Source organism: Schistocerca piceifrons, chromosome 5 (genome assembly GCF_021461385.2).
Source record: "Schistocerca piceifrons isolate TAMUIC-IGC-003096 chromosome 5, iqSchPice1.1, whole genome shotgun sequence".
Classification (NCBI taxonomy): Eukaryota; Metazoa; Arthropoda; class Insecta; order Orthoptera; family Acrididae; genus Schistocerca; species Schistocerca piceifrons.
Window position 1 is genome coordinate 532086727 of NC_060142.1, and position 14625 is coordinate 532101351.

General features: G+C 43.7%; 1 protein-coding gene across 3 annotated transcripts in view; it reads right to left on the minus strand.

The window, feature by feature from the left end:
• The window catches only part of LOC124797878, a 238443-nt gene extending 229571 nt beyond the window's left edge, over positions 1 to 8872 (minus strand). Inside the window, exon 1 of one of the 3 annotated variants that reach the window (XM_047260974.1) lies at positions 8685 to 8872. The gene's annotated coding sequence lies outside the window, so the exon portion shown is untranslated. The remainder of the gene's footprint in view (positions 1 to 8684) is intronic. The other 2 variants (XM_047260972.1, XM_047260971.1) reach the window with 2 other exon arrangements.
• Positions 8873 to 14625: the final 5753 nt, after the last annotated feature.

The following is a 14625-nucleotide window of genomic DNA, read 5'->3' on the forward strand; positions in this document are numbered from 1 at the left end:
CTGAGGATTTCTTGGTAGGGAGCACGCAGAATCTTGTCTGGGATGGGAGTCATCGTAAGATGTAGAAATAACTACGGGTGTAACTCAGGCAAGTGTGTTGCGTCTTTCGTTGTCCATGTGGCACATTAATGCCCTTGCGAACAACATTATTAGCAACTTCCGACTTTTTTGCATATAATGCTGTTAACTATAATGAAGTTCTGTTTGAAAGACGCTGCATAAATATTCAGTCACATCTTGATAAGATCGTAAGATATGACTGAATATTTATGCAGCTTCTTTCAGAAAATATTTAATTATAGACAAACAGCATCATATGCGAAAGGTCGGATGTTACTAATAATATTGTTCGCATGGTCATTAATATACATAGGCAAAGATTGGCAGTGGTCTTCAAATATTCAGAAATATAAAATTGTGCGCTTCACAAAATGAAAAAAACATAGCACCCTCCGACTATATCATCAAGAAGTCACAGCTGAAATCGGTCGACTGACACAAATACCTGCATCTAGCACTTTGCAGATCTATGAAATGGAATGGTCACACAGGCCCCGTCATGTGTAAACCAGTTGGTAGACTTCGGTTTAATGGTTGAATACTCGGAAATTGCAACCAGTGTACAAAGGAGATCGCTTATACACTGTCCAGTTGACTTAGTGTGATCACCTGTCAAAAGCCTGAATAAAGCCGGTATTACACTATCAATTTTCTTTGTCCAATATCTTTGTCAAAGAAATTTGATGGTGTAATAGGGAACTTTGTCAAATGTCGTCAAATATTGGATCAGATCTAGGGCCTCGCTGTAGATTTGATCAAAGAAGTCACTTGTCTTCTGTTCACAGCAATGTGACATGTTACCACGTGGAGCGCTAGCATCGCTGCAGCTTTCTGTCATCTGTCGTGTTTTTATAAACATTGACAGTAAATACAGATGGTGTGTACCGACAACTACAATATTAATAGAGATGTATGAAGCTGACGAGGCGCTTTAGAACGTAAGGCACCCTGAATACAAAAATAGATTAAGAAGATTGGAGGCCTAACCAAACCTAACCTAACCTAACCTAACCTAACCTAGCCTAACCTAACCCTCTCGTAGCAAGGAATCGGAGTGTTACAGTGAGCCTGTCTTCTGCAGATATAGCAGTTCTTAAGTGAGTATTGTGCTTTGTGATATGAGGATACACTTCACTGAGCACATACAGAAATGTATACTCATCCATTCTGAAGTAATTGATGTACGACTTGACGTCCTCCACTATAAGCTCACGTAACAAGTTTTGTTGAATGTTTTTATGGTGTCGTCGTTTAACCCACGGCTTCACCCAGGTACGTTTCCTTTTTTTTCCGCTTCTCTTCCGCATGTGCTCACAGTGCAATTGTGGTACATGCAGCTGCTGCGGTTAATAACCAGTTGTTGTAGTCAGCCATCTTGAACTTTGACGAAAAATGTGATGACAGTGTAATACCCTTTTTAGGAAGCACGTCGAAGATCTTTGGCAAATATACACTCCTGGAAATTGAAATAAGAACACCGTGAATTCATTGTCCCAGGAAGGGGAAACTTTATTGACACATTCCTGGGGTCAGATACATCACATGATCACACTGACAGAACCACAGGCACATAGACACAGGTAACAGAGCATGCACAATGTCGGCACTAGTACAGTGTATATCCACCTTTCGCAGCAATGCAGGCTGCTATTCTCCCATGGAGACGATAGTAGAGATGCTGGATGTAGTCCTGTGGAACGGCTTGCCATGCCATTTCCACCTGGCGCCTCAGTTGGACCAGCGTTCGTGCTGGACGTGCAGACCGCGTGAGACGACGCTTCATCCAGTCCCAAACATGCTCAATGGGGAACAGATCCGGAGATCTTGCTGGCCAGGGTAGTTGACTTACACCTTCTAGAGCACGTTGGGTGGCACGGGATACATGCGGACGTGCATTGTCCTGTTGGAACAGCAAGTTCCCTTGCCGGTCTAGGAATGGTAGAACGATGGGTTCGATGACGGTTTGGATGTACCGTGCACTATTCAGTGTCCCCTCGACGATCACCAGTGGTGTACGGCCAGTGTAGGAGATCGCTCCCCGCACCATGATGCCGGGTGTTGGCCCTGTGTGCCTCGGTCGTATGCAGTCCTGATTGTGGCGCTCACCTGCACGGCGCCAAACACGCATACGACCATCATTGGCACCAAGGCAGAAGCGACTCTCATCGCTGAAGACGACACGTCTCCATTCGTCCCTCCATTCACGCCTGTCGCGACACCACTGGAGGCGGGCTGCACGATGTTGGGGCGTGAGCGGAAGACGGCCTAACGGTGTGCGGGACCGTAGCCCAGCTTCATGGAGACGGTTGCGAATGGTCCTCGCCGATACCCCAGGAGCAACAGTGTCCCTAATTTGCTGGGAAGTGGCGGTGCGGTCCCCTACGGCACTGCGTAGGATCCTACGGTCTTGGCGTGCATCCGTGCGTCGCTGCGGTCCGGTCCCAGGTCGACGGGCACGTGCACCTTCCGCTGACCACTGGCGACAACATCGATGTACTGTGGAGACCTCACGCCCCATGTGTTGAGCAATTCGGCGGTACGTCCACCCGGCCTCCCGCATGCCCACTATACGCCCTCGCTCAAAGTCCGTCAACTGCACATACGGTTCACGTCCACGCTGTCGCGGCATGCTACCAGTGTTAAAGACTGCGATGGAGCTCCGTATGCCACGGCAAAGTGGCTGACACTGACGGCGGCGGTGCACAAATGCTGCGCAGCTATCGCCATTCGACGGCCAACACCACGGTTCCTGGTGTGTCCGCTGTGCCGTGCGTGTGATCATTGCTTGTACAGCCCTCTCGCAGTGTCCGGAGCAAGTATGGTGGGTGTGACACACCGGTGTCAATGTGTTCTTTTTTCCATTTCCAGGAGTGTAGTTGACGAATGTCTGACCACATCTTTGATCAAATCTTTGACAAAGAAATTTGATAGTGTAATCCCGGCCTAACCTCCTTTTGCAGCGCCGACCGCTGCGAGGCGGTGCGGGAAGTGAGACAGTGCAGTTCTGGTAGGCCCGGACAAGTGTGTGGAACCACACCGACTCCAGCGCAGTGGCCAGCTGCACTGGGTTTCTCGGTTGAGGATCGGAGGCACGAACAGCCCGATCGAGATTGTCCCACAGATTCTTGATTGGGTTCAGACTCGGGGAGTTCAGTGGCTAAGAGAGTACGGTAAATTTATCCTGGAGCTGTTCGACCCATGCACGCACACGTCTAACTGTGTGACACGTTGCATTGTCCTGCAGGTAGATGGCATCTAGTGCCAAGGAAAAACAGTCAGTATGTAGAGGTGGTCATGGTCCCCGAGGATAGATGCATACCTGTGTTAATCCACCGTGCTTGTCAGAATAAAGAGATCACACAGCTTCACAGCTGTCAAGTAACGTTGTTACGAAGTAAACTTTCATAATTCGACAACTTGACAAATAACTGATCCAGCACAATTTGAACACGTGCTATAGCTCCACCAAAATCAAAGGAGCAAACTTACACAGTAGTGTGTCAGCAACTGAGACATCGATGTCATATGGATATCAGGACCAACTGAAATAACCTGAAGATGGCAATTACGCCGAAACAGGCCTATCGTGATAAACAATTTAATCGAACACAGCACAGTCTTGGTCTCATAGTAAATATCTAATGTCCTTATATACGACGCAGTGGTCTCAGATGATTACAAAATAAAACCATTTTGTCTGTATATGTGATTCCTTAATGTGAAAATGAACATCACCAATTCCGGGAGCTAGCTTTTGAAAATAATCGTGAGTACTCAAAATCACAGTTCACAAACGCTGAAAACTAATCCTTCTGAAAATGCAGGTATTTTTGAATGAACAACACTTGATAAAGATGATTGTTTATAAGGTTTTTCTTCAACACTTCGCTTTGATACAAAAATAATCCACAATCCACACACAATTGTTGTGTTCTTTCAAATCTTCGTGTAATTTCTAATTTTCACTCATACTGAATGTGTTCCTACGAACAGGGAATCATTTAATGGATATGTTCGCCACAGTGTGAAGATTCAAGTTTTTTGCTTCTTGTTTGTGGATATGCATGACAGCATTGTCGTTCAATTTCTCTTGCGTTGCTTTACGTTGTTACGCAAGTACGTTTTTGATTCAAGGTCGGGGAAAGAAGGTTCTACTGTGCATTATACTTTCGTACAGTTAAAACGATATTTATTAATTTCATCGCTTCTGGAATCAATTCGCCCTGTAAATATTTGAGGAAAAGAAACTCAGTAAGTCTTCGGTATCTCCAACGAAATAATTTTTAGCTTTACAAACATCTAACATCATATTTCTGTACGAAGTAAATCATTCTGGGTCAAAATCATCATTACAAAATTCCTTCACATAACTGCAATCTTTAATTTTCAAAGAAGAAATATTTCTGTTTCTTTGACATGAGAGTTGGCAAAAGCATGCATTTTGATCACTTCCAAGAGTACCATACTTCATCGAAACGAGAGGAATTTGTGCAGAAAAGCATTCAAAATTTCAGTTGGCTCTAAAATTTTAGTAAGAACTGTAGTGACAAGTACGAATTCAAAAGAGCAAAGAAAATTTACGAAATCTTTAGTTTTGGCACTGACATCAAATTTTTCGAGCTAGAGATCTTCGAAGAACAAAATTAACTGTTCATAATTCTGGAAAATACTTTTCAACAATGTTACTCCACGGCAAAGAGGCCGAAGAGCTACAGGATGAGTAGAGCCTGCATTTTGGGCAGCCTGCAGAAACTTAAATATAAATACTGCTAGTCGCTTGGGGGAAAAGTGCACCATATTGGTCACCTTTCCCACATTTGGTAGATACTCTCTCACCATGGCCTAATTTTGGATTGCCTCTTGAATCACGAGGTTCAAAGAGTAGGCCAAACACGCAGAACTCGCTGCTCAGTTTCTCTGATTTTTCCTTGTAACTATGAATAAGCGCCGCTCCATCGGTAGCAGTACCTCCGCATCGCTTGATGTCTAGAGAAAAGCGAGTGGGAACACCCATTAAAATTGTCAACAAATACTTCAACTGTAGTATATTCAGTATTACAAAAACCAAAGAAACAAAGCGTATCGAAACTTGTTCGTGTTGACAGATGTCGCTAGTTTCATCTAAATGATGCCATGTTAACGCAGAAAAAAAAGTGAACTAAACTTACTGTTCTACAAAGTAGACAGTTTAAATGTCTGCCGGCCGTTGCGTGTTGGGTGGAACGTTCAAAATCTTTCCGGGCATTTCCGCGAGAAGTACGCTTGACCACATCATTTATTTCTAGAAGACTGAGAAACGCTATGCCGTGATTGCATGGGCCAAAGCGAGGGCGCGACGTCAGAACTTCCATAATGGTGAATTTTCCCCCAACTTTTCTTTTTTTTATTGTTATTATTTGGTTTATTTTATTTTCCTTCCCTATTTTGTGTGTGTGCAGAGCACCACAAAAATAATTCGGGGAGGGTGCGCCAGCACCGGAGTACCCATGGAGTCGGCGCCTCTGGCACCAAGCACTCTTTAACGTCTATTTTATGTAGAACAGAGCCCTTACCGGAGTCCAACCGACACTTTTATCACCAGGCGGCTGTACCCTCACCTCGTTAAAACGATGAGATATTGACAGTCTATTACTGCCATCAAAATGTCTTCAGAGCTGTGCTACTGTGTTCCAGATCAACATTAAGCATGGAAAAAAAATATTTTTCGAAATACCTTATCTTATTATGTGCCACCACAATTCCATGAAATAACCACACCGGTAAACTACTGACAAATGATCATCGACAAATTGTCAAAGCCGAAAAACAAATCTTCTACAGGCATCCAGACGTATTTATACTGAAAACACGGAGGAAATTGTCGTGCTTACCTCCAGTAAAAAACGACGTGTATTTCCTCATGCAACGATCTCACGACGTTAGCAGTCGATAAGATAGCATTTAACTTGTACAGGAGCTTTTCTCCGCACAAAGTATGCCACGATTCTCGTTTAACTGGCGTCGTATAAGACGAAATAACTTTCAATCTACAATGTTACATTTCAGTCAGTAGGAACTTGATCTTTGTTAGAGTGTAATGGTATCGCAATGTGCATTGAAAACGGTAGGCAACCAAAGAAGGGGTTGGGTTGTTTTGGGGAAGGAGACCAGACAGCAAGGTCATCGGTCTCATCGGATTAGGGAAGGACGGGGAAGGAAGTCGGCCGTGCCCTTTCAAAGGAACCATCCCGGCATTTGCCTGGAGCGATTTAGGAAATCACGGACAACCTAAATCAGGATGGCCGGACGCGGGATTGAACCGTCGTCCTCCCGAATGCGAGTCCAGTGCGCAACCAAAGGAATTCCATTTACTGCACGCTCAATCAAATAATTGTTGAGTAAATGCAGTTCAATCTCTGATGGTCCATCATGGCCAGGGGACATCGGCTGGTTTAGTAATGTCATTGTCAATAAAATTCACCAACAGTCATGTACTTTAAGATATTATTTTATTTTATTGTGACGGTTATCAGTTTCGGAATTTCATTATGCCACCTTCAGGCCCCATACGAGTCTATCCAAATAAACGAACTTGTCGTACAGCGCCAAAATCACTGGATATCAATTGTATAACGATTGAATTCACGATATCCAGCGATTTATGGCGCTTTACAACAAGTTGGTCTATTTGGATACAAGTGTATCAGGCCTGAAGATAGCATAATGAAATGCCAAAACTGGTAACTGTCACAATAAAATAAAATAATATCTTAAAGTACACAGTTGGTGGTGAATTTTATTGACATTGCAAATGCAGTTCATGTCAACCTATTCACGAGAAATATTTTGTTTATCCTACCATAACTTGTTCAACCTAAAGAATTACCGCTACAACAATCACAACCACTCTCTCCTCACCCCCTAATTCATACAATCCAAATTCCATCTGCCAAAAGAAGGTTGTATATTGTCCTACGCAATTTTTCTCGGTACCCCAATATTATCGAGTTTACGAAACACCGATGTTCTAAATTCCAGCTATCCACCTTTGAAAGATTTTCCTTGAATCACTTTGGGGTAATGCTGCGACTGTTCCATGAACATAGCAACACTTCCAACTGATCTAGCACCTCCTGAGATGACAATGCTGTCGACCAAACGCATTAATGTGAAAATAGAAATCTGACTATATTCCAGTTGCTACTATTCTTCGTTAGCACAACACGTAGCACATTCATTGCAATTAAGTACCTTGATACAACTGTTGTTGTCGCTATTGTTGCGGTCTTCGGTCCTAAGACTGGTTTGATGCAGCTCTCCACGCTGCCCTACCCTGTCCAAGCCTCATCATCTCCGAATAACTGCTACTACCTACGTTCTTCTGCCTCTGCTTAATGTATTCATTTCATCTCTTGGTCTTCCTCTGCGATTTTTACCCCCCATGCTTCTCTCCAGTACTAAATTGGCGATAAAAAATTGTTCAAATGGCTCTGAGCATTATGGGACTTAACGTCTGAGGTCATCAGTCCCCTAGAACATAGAACTACTTAAACCTAACTAACCTAAGGACATCACACACATCCACGCCCGAGGCACGATTCGAACCTGCTACGGTAGCGGTCGCGCGGTTCCTGACTGAAGCGCGTAGAACCGCTCGACCACAGCGGCCGGCCAATTGACGATCCCTTGTTGTCTCAGAAAGTATGCTATCAACCTATCCGGTCACCTAGTTTGGTTGTGGCGCAAATTTATTTTCTCCCTAATTCTATTCAGTACCTATTCATTAGTTACGTGAACTACCAACCTAATTTTCAGCATTCTTCTGTAGCACCACACTTCAAAAGCTTTTGTTCTCCTCTTGTCTAAACTGTTTATCGTCCAGGTTTCTCTTCTGTACGTAGCTACATCCTAAACAAATACTTTCAGAAAAGACTTCCTGACACTTTAAATCTAAGCCTATATTCAATGTTAAGAAATTTCTCTTCTTTGGAAACGCTTTTCTTGCCATTGCCAATCTACATTTTATATCCTCTCTACGTCGGCCATCATTAGTTATTTTGCTGCCCAAATAGCAAAACACATCTACTACTTTCATGTGTCTCGTTTCCTAATCTAATTCCCACAGCATCACCTGATTTAGTTAGACTGCATTGTATTACCCTTGCTGCAATTCAAAACTACTATTCGTTTATTTTATCCATGTGCTAGCATATCTGTGAAGTAGTATGACACGTTAAACGTAAGATGGGTAGCATAATTACAAAATGAGAATCACTTTTGAAAGTGACTGGTTGTCTGCGAATTGTATGAGACGGTAATGCTGTTTCACCTGTCACACAGATATGGAACATCCCTTCGACTAAAAAACCTATGCAACCGAACTTCACCAAACTATTTACCCTCAGTGGTGCCTAAACACTGTTTTTATACAATAATGTACGATTATATTTGACCCTTCGTACGTCGCTTACAATTGTTGCTCATGAGTATAATGTACATGAATTCACATACTGCCAATCACAAAGACGTATTGCAGAAGGGAATGTTGTACATATGTAACGACGGTAATATTAAACGTGCGTACCTCTACAATTAGTAGAGTAATAAGCAGTGCTGTTAGTTGTGCTAAATAGCTGATTACTCACAAGTGAGCACTCTTCACACAGCAACCAGCGTACGCCGCAACACGCATCCGAGAGCGCCTGCACTGCAAGTGGCAGCGGAGTCTATGTCTTGCAACTTTGTACTCCAACAATACACGTACGGACACCGGGAATCCCCGCGCTTCTCACCCGATTGGCTGCTTCGTAGCAGGAGCTCTGCTCATTGGTTACCTCTACAGGGCTGACCTCTCGCGGCTCTACACTGAACAGCTGGGCGCGGCTGCGAGACGTGGCAACCGCGCGCGGATGCGGTATGCGCTAGAAGTGGCTCGCGTGACGTCACTCGCGGGCGCGGCATTGCTCCGCCAGCTGCAGGCTGACTGTACAGTCACTGCCTGCCTGCGCGGCGAGAAAGCGTAACGTGGCGCGTCAGTAAAAACACAAACGCCTCTGTGGCGAGGAAGCCCTGCACGTCGTCTGCAGAGTGCCTATAATTTCTGTACTGTCAATCGGTGATCCTGTCGACGAACTAATAGAGAAATATCACGCTATTCGAGCACTGCGGATTTATCAGTATCAATAACCTTGGACGTTTCGTTACCATGGCAGTGTCAAACAACAACTAATCGTAGCACGTGCAGAGGTGTGATCAGAACAGCCTTGAACTAGGAACGGCGTTAAACCAGCGCGTGGACACTTCAAATACTGCTACATGTTACTTGGAACTATTCCCTCTTCATTATAAGTTTAATATGTAAATAAATATTTCGCTGTGTATTCATCCACATTTTTTGTTAGCGCATGAAACGTCCTTCGCGTGGAACTTAAATCACGGATACGACTATTTCGGTAGATTCGTGGTGCATCTTCGCAGTGCTTTTCACAAAATCGCCTAATTTTCCTTAGACACATAGTTGTCGTGTTCTCGTCATACCACGAGTAGACCGCCTACCTATATTCTGTTTCCAGTTACCAGTACCTCATACTCGGGACGAAGAAACTCTGGTCAACTCGGACGTTACTTCTGAAATGGATTTTTTCTAAAATTTTTCTAAGACAAACAGCTATTTGTTTTCCGCTGCTTTCTAATTATTTTCCGCGCAGCTTCATATATTTTCACAGCTAGTAAAAAACCGCAACAGTACTTGAATTCGACTCACGTGACACAGGACGCTATTGTCCAATGGAATGCAAAACAAGAACTACTCGTTTATTTTTTATTCATGCATAGATTTTACTTGGCAGGTTTTTTTCCTTCTCGATGCCCTACCCTCCTGACCAAGTTCCCTGCTTTCAATTGCTACTTTTAACGTCACACGGACCGTGGTATTATCTGGTACGCACTCCTTACGCTACGCATTTCGTAGATATTAAGTACACGGAAAAAGGGGTAGGGACATTTTTATTGACGTTATCATTCTCTTGCACAATTGTTTGTTTGCATATAATGTGTACTACTACTCTGTAAATACTTCAAAATTATTAGATTCTTGAGATTAATTATTTATGAAATATTACATTCAGAAGATTAGTTATTTGTGTCATCCTATTTTGCTAACTGCTGTTAGTTTGTTGCTGACCCCTCCTTCACGTATGCCTATTACGTGTCTAATACAGAAATAAGAGTGATTGTCTAAAGGTTCTTCCTTTAGCTGCTTCAGAATAGCTTGTCAAGGACACCCAATTTTCCGTGTTTTATTCAAGCCAGTAATTTAAAAGCGTGATGTGTATGCAGATTTTTTATAGTTTTTGCACTTAACGGCTTGATTAAAATATGGCGTTTTTTCTCGAAAGCCTTTTAGCGAAGCTCCTGTTTCGTACATTTTGGACGACAAATCCATCACCCCACGACCTCAGTAATTCCCTAAGAGTCTCATCGTTTCTCGCTGATATATTAACGCTCAAATTTCTCCTTCTTTTGTCAATTATTTTTATGATTATAGATAAATTATGAAATGGTATAGAGGATAAAATGATCGTCTGATAGCGATACAAACCCCGGGGCTTAAAATTCATCCCAGACATTACCAGAGGATGGTTCAGGGAACTTTTCACGGTGACAAGTATTACACTCACCAGTTATCAGCAAAAACATGGAACGATACATGTGGGTATAGAGACCACCAGTGGGGCTGCATTCTACGTCCGCCACCTGCACGCAGCAAAGAACTGTGTGTTGGAGACAGATAGCTGAGTGGTGGAATAGCTTACAGAAGACCACACTAGATTGCACATCAGTGGGGGTAATCCAGGCCAGACTTAGGAAAGGCTTTAGGGTGTGAAAAGCCTGGAAGCTTCCTAAAATCCACCGCAGGTAACAGACGAAAACGCACTACACACGGATACCTTTTGAGGGCATCGGTTTCAGGGACCCTCTTTCACCATTGGTTTGTTATAGTGTTGCTGCATTCCGTTTGGGTTGTAGCCGCAGTTAGCTTCGTGTGTGTGTTGCACTGGAAGCAGTGCATGGCAGTGCAAGGGTCGAAGGTATGGGCTGTATGCCTGCTTCCATTCGCTCACGGTAGGTGCTACTGTCAATAGTAATGCCCTCTGTCACCCTCCTTCAACTCCTCATTCATTCCTGTTCGATTCTCTGTAGGGCTGTGTTTTCCAACACTGCTAGTTGTGCGTTAACACTGTGGAGAGGTATTCTGACGAATAGTTGGCCGACATGCACCCTGTGTACGGGTTCACTGAATGCAGTGGAACAGCGGTGCAGTGACTCTATGCTTAACCGACGACAATCATATCACCACACTTTTACAACAGGGGGTTGTTGCGTTGTCCTCTGTTGTGTGTTGTACGTTTTGGTGATTCCATATTACAGCCTCTTTCACTGTTGTGACGTCATTTTTACAGAAACAAGGGTGACCGCGGCAACAAACCGAATAAATCATTACTGTATTAATCCGTTAAAAAAAAAAAAAGTGAGTCACTTATACACAAATGCTCACAAGGTATCCCTGAACAAAATCCGAAAGTTTATCGATGGTTCAACCTCATCTAAGGAAAGGATAAATTACGACTTGGCAAGAGCGTCCGCACGATAGTTTCTGTGGAGGGGAGCATATGGGGGGAAGGGGAAGAAGCACTATTTTTAATTTGCTGGAAGGAACTTGTAAGCAACCATAAAAAACCTTCAGTTCCGATCTGTCAATAACATGCCTAATACCGACTTTCAAATCATTTTCTTGAAAGAAAAACACCTGACTACACTATAAACTATGTGATCAAATGCATCCAGACACCCCTCAAAACATAAGTTTTTGATTTTAGGTGCGTTGTGCTGCCACCTACTGCCAGGTACTCCATATCAGCGACCTCAGTAGTCTTTAGACTTATGAAAGAGCAGAATGGGGCGCCCCCGGAACTCATGGACTTCGGACGAGGTCAGGTGATTGGGTGTCACTTGCGTCATACGTCTGTACGCAAGACTTCCACACTCCTAAACATCCCTAGGTGCACTGTTTCCGATGTGATAGTGAAGTGGAAACGTGAAGGGACACGTACAGCACAAAAGCCGACCTTGTCTGTTAACTGACAGACACCACCGATAGTTGAAGAGGGGCGTAATGTGTAATAGGCAGACATCTCTCCAGACCATCACACAGGAATACCAAACAGCATCAGGATCCACTGCAAGTACTACAACAGTTAGGTAGGAGGTGAGAAAATTTGGGTTTCACGGTAGAGCGGCTGCTCATAAGCCACACGTCACGCCAGTAAATGCCAAACGACTCCTCGCTTGGAGTAAGGAGCGTAAATATTGGACGACTGAACAGTGGAAAAGCGTTGTATGAAGTGACGGATCACGGTACACAATGTGGGGATCCGATCGCAGGGTGTGGGTGTAGCGAAGGTCCGGTGAACCTCATCTGCCAGCGTGTGTAGTGCCAACAGTAAAATTCGGAGACGGTTGTGTTATGGAGTGGTCGTGTTTTCCATGGAGGGGGTTTGCACCCCTCTTTATTTGTGTGGCACTATCACAGCACAGGCCTACATTGATGTTTTAAGCACCTTCTTGCTTCCCACTATTGAAGAGAAATTAGGGGCTAGCGACTGCATTTTTCAACACGATCGAGCATCTATTAATAATGCACGGCCTGTGGCGGAGTGGTTACGCGACAATAACATCCCTGTAATGGACAGGCATGCACAGAGTCGTGACCTGAATCCTACAGAACATCTTTGGGATGTTTCGGAACGCCGACTTCGTGCCAGACCTCACCAACCGACATCGGTACCTCTCCTCAGTGAAGCACTCCGTGAAGAATGGGCTGTAATTCCCCAATAAACCTTCCAGCACCTGACTGAATGTATGCCTGCGAGAGTGGAAGCTGTCATCATGGCTAAGGGTGGGCTATCCCCATACTGAATTCCAGCATTACCGACGGAGGGCGCCACGAACTTGTAAGTCATTTTCAACCAGGTGTCCGGATACTATTGATGACATAGTGTATTTTCCCCTTTCCTTCACTCCCAAAAGGAAGGAGCCGTGCCCCCCCCCCTCTCTCATCCCCATGGATATGTGCACACACGCGTGTTGGTAATAAGAAGAAGCTGTGCTGACAGAAATCGAATATTTGCCCAAATACAGGATACATGTGTAGTGTGCAAAATGTTGGATGGGTCGCTGGATAAAGTCATCAGCTAAATGAAAAATGAGCTCATTAATCAAATATTACACGCTTCGACATTTGCCGCCATAAGATGTCTGTTAAAATAAAATAAATCAAATATGACGTAAAATGGACTATAAAATCAACATGGACGTACAACTAAACACATTATAATCTTATGAAGACACATATCCTGGAAACTGAAGTAAGCAGTGGACATAATAGTTACATGTTGTGGTGGTAGAAAACATGAGCAGACTGATACAATAATCCTGATCATTATACCAAATAAATTAACAAAGGACGGAGCTGATCCTCCTTGGTACACAAAACGGGTTAGAGCACTGTTGCAGAAACAACGAAACAAACAGGCCACATTTAAACAGACGCAAAATCCCCAAGATAGGCGATCTTTTACAGAAGCTCGAAATTTAGCGCGGACTTCAATGCGAGATGCCTATAACAGTTTCCACAACGACTGTTTGTCTCGGAACCTGGCAGAAAATCCAAAGAGATTCTCGTCGTATGTGAAGTATGTTAGCGGCAAGAAATAATCAATGCCTTCTCTGCGCGATAGCAATGGAGATACTATCGAAGACAGGGCTGCCAAAGCAGAGTTACTAAACACAACCTTCCGAAATACCTTCACAAAAGACGAAGTAAACATTCCAGAACTCGAATCGAGAACAGCTGCCAACATGAGTAACGTAAAAGTAAATATCCTCGGAGTAGTGAAGCAACTTAAATCACTTAACAAAAGCAAGTCTTCTGTTCCAGATTGTACACCAATTAGGTTCCTTTCGCAGTATGCTGATGAAGTAGCCCCATACTTAACAATCATATACAACCGTTCGCTCGCCGAAAGATCCGTACCCAAAGACTGGACAGTTGCACAGCTCACACCAATATTCAAGAAACGTAGTAGGAATAATGCACTAAATTACAGGCTCATATCCTTAACGTCGATATGCAGCAGGATTCTAGAACATATATTGTGTTCGAACATTATGAATTACCTCGAAGAAAACGGTCTATTGACACACAGTCAACATGGGTTTAGAAAACATCGTTCCTGTGAAACATAAATATGTCTTTATTCACATGAAGTGTTGAGTGCTATTGACGATGGATTTCAGGTCGATTCCGTATTTCTGGATTTCCGGATGGCTTTTGACACTGTACCACACACGCGGCTCGTAGTGAAATTGCGTGTTTCTGGAATATCGTCTCAGTTACGTTACTGGATTTGTGATTTCCTGTCAGAGAGGTCACAGTTCGTAGTAATTGACGGAAACACATCGAGTAAAACAGAAGTGATTTCTGGCGTTCCCCAATGCAGTGTTATAGGCTCTTTGCTGTTCCTT